Genomic DNA, 2,318 nt, shown 5'->3' on the forward strand with positions numbered 1-2,318 from the left:
GTTGGCACTCCTAGTGTGAGGCCAGGCTGCGGCCGCCATTTCGGTGCCCCGTTGGCGCTCCCAGTGTGAGGCCAGGCTGTGGCCGCCATTTCAGTGCCCCCGTTGGCGCTCCCAGTGTGAGGCCAGGCTGTGGCCGCCATTTCAGTGCCCCCGTTGGCGCTCCCAGTGTGAGGCCAGGCTGCGGCCGCCATTTCGGTGCCCCGTTGGCGCTCCCAGCGTGAGGCCAGGCTGTGGCCGCCATTTCAGTGCCCCTGATGGCACTCCTAGTGTGAGGCCAGGCTGCGGCCGCCATTTCGGTGCCCCGTTGGCGCTCCCCATGGTGCTGCGGCCTCCGTGGGCTCCGGGACRGGGCTGTGAGGAGATGGCGGCTATGCCGGGTCTGCTCGGGTGGCAGAGCCACGAGGACAAGGGTGGTTTGTCCGAGTGGCCTCACCCGCCTGTGCAGTCGCTCCACGAGCCATGCACACAGAGCCGCCCTGTCTCCGCTGGCCTCTGCCAGCAGCCGATTAATAGAACCGCTACCTTAGGCTCATAAATTACCCTCCCTAACTCCATCTGTGGCATTCGGCCCTGCAAATGGCTGCTGCGAGGTGGCGTTTGCACCCAAACTTTGCTAAATTGCATTAAAAAGAACGTTGCACGCGTGGCAGGGCGCCTGGCAGAGCACGGCTGCTCGCGCCGYATCGCCGTCGCTCCCGGTAGCTCCATGTTCCCGACTTGCTCCTGCTCTGCAAGCCCCCGGAGCACGAGCGGTTCATTAACCAAGCGGGACAGGCGCCCTCAGAGCAACTCATGTTGTGGCAAATACGCAGCAAGGAGCTTCCAGCTTTTGTTGATTGWTTCTCCACTGAATCTGTGGGACGCACCCCGCTGGCAGCATTTTGGGGGAGAAACATAGGAAACGGGACAAGAGGGCATGTTCCTTTCTACAGCCCCTGTCCGGGTCTGTGCTGGGCACTGGGGGCCCAAATCTTTGGCCGTATTTGCTCTCCTGCTTCCCAAACACCGAGGCCTGTCCCTCTGCACAGCCATGAGCGACACGTTACTGATGAGGGAAAAATGTAGTGGTTGCGTAAGGGCGGCTGGTGCCTCCCAGCCCCGCGGCCGTGTCTTTCGCTGCTCCTCCGTGCACCCCTTCGGTGTTTGGAAGCTGCTCCTCAAACGATTAGAATAAATTTTGAAGTTTTTGAGGTATTTAATATTTTTTCCTCATGGTTTTGAAGAGGCATGGATGTTTTCTGTTATTTCCTTGCYTTTCCAGATGGTTTTACATCCTGCGATCAAGCTGCACCTCCGAGCTGCCAAGGAAAGGAAGGTGCCAGGGTGCAGCTCGCCTCATGCCTCCCAAATCGTACTRTGTCCCGGCGCCGCTCTCTGAGCTCCAAGGGACCTCCCCATGCTCCCGCTCCAACCTCCTTTCCTTCCTTTCCTTCCCGCCAAAAAGAAGACACTTTCACTGCCCGCTTCGCTGATTAAAAGGCAGACCAAGTCGTGCAGACGGTGCCACGAGCAGCGGAGAGCGCCAGCAACCTGCCCAAGCTGGGACGGGGACGAGGGAACACGGAGATGCTGCTCCCATCTCCGGCAGGGCCGTCCTGCTCCCTGCGGAGGCCGCGCTCGCTCCACCAGCCCCCAAAGCTTCGCCCCTGCCCGGCCGGGGGTCCCTGCGGCCCCCACGCGCGCGCTGCAGCAGGAGCCGGGGCAGCACCCTGCAGGCTGCTCGGGCGCCGCCTCACCGTGCTTTCCGCATGCGAGGGGAGTTTGTGCAACGTTTTGTTATTTTTAGTTGCTGCTGTTTAAACAGCGCCTTGAAGGGCAGCCGGAGCAGCGCTCCGCGTTCCCCCGCGTGCTGCCGGCTGCCGGCTGGGGCTGCTCGGGGCTGGGGGAGGCCGTGGGGACGGCGCAGTCACCCCTGGGCTCCCCATCTGTAGCCCAAACCCCTCGTTTTCACTGTCTGCCAGCCCCTCTGCGGCCCCCGCTCGCTGTCCCCACGGGAAGGGTGATCGGGAGCCGCCGGTCCGGGCCTGTCCTGGCTCCGCCATCCCGAGCACACGGAGGGAGCCAGGGCAGGTTTGCAAAGGCCCCRTGGATTCAAGCACGGGCCACGGGCCACCCGCTGCTTCCGAGGGCCAGACCCAGAGTGAGAAGAGCCTCTCCTGCCCCAACGTAGAGTCGCCACTTCCCTCACTTTCCTCCCCAAAGGGTTTCCCACCTCAAAACAGGGGACTCGTCAGGGGGAGCAGCCTGGGCAGGAAGGGGAGGGCGAGCCCCAAAGMGGACTCCGGTCCCCATCAGGGGACATGCACAGAGCCCTCAGG

This window comes from Nothoprocta perdicaria, unplaced genomic scaffold, assembly GCF_003342845.1.
Source record: "Nothoprocta perdicaria isolate Ctin4 unplaced genomic scaffold, notPer1 scaffold_46, whole genome shotgun sequence".
NCBI classification, from domain to species: Eukaryota; Metazoa; Chordata; class Aves; order Tinamiformes; family Tinamidae; genus Nothoprocta; species Nothoprocta perdicaria.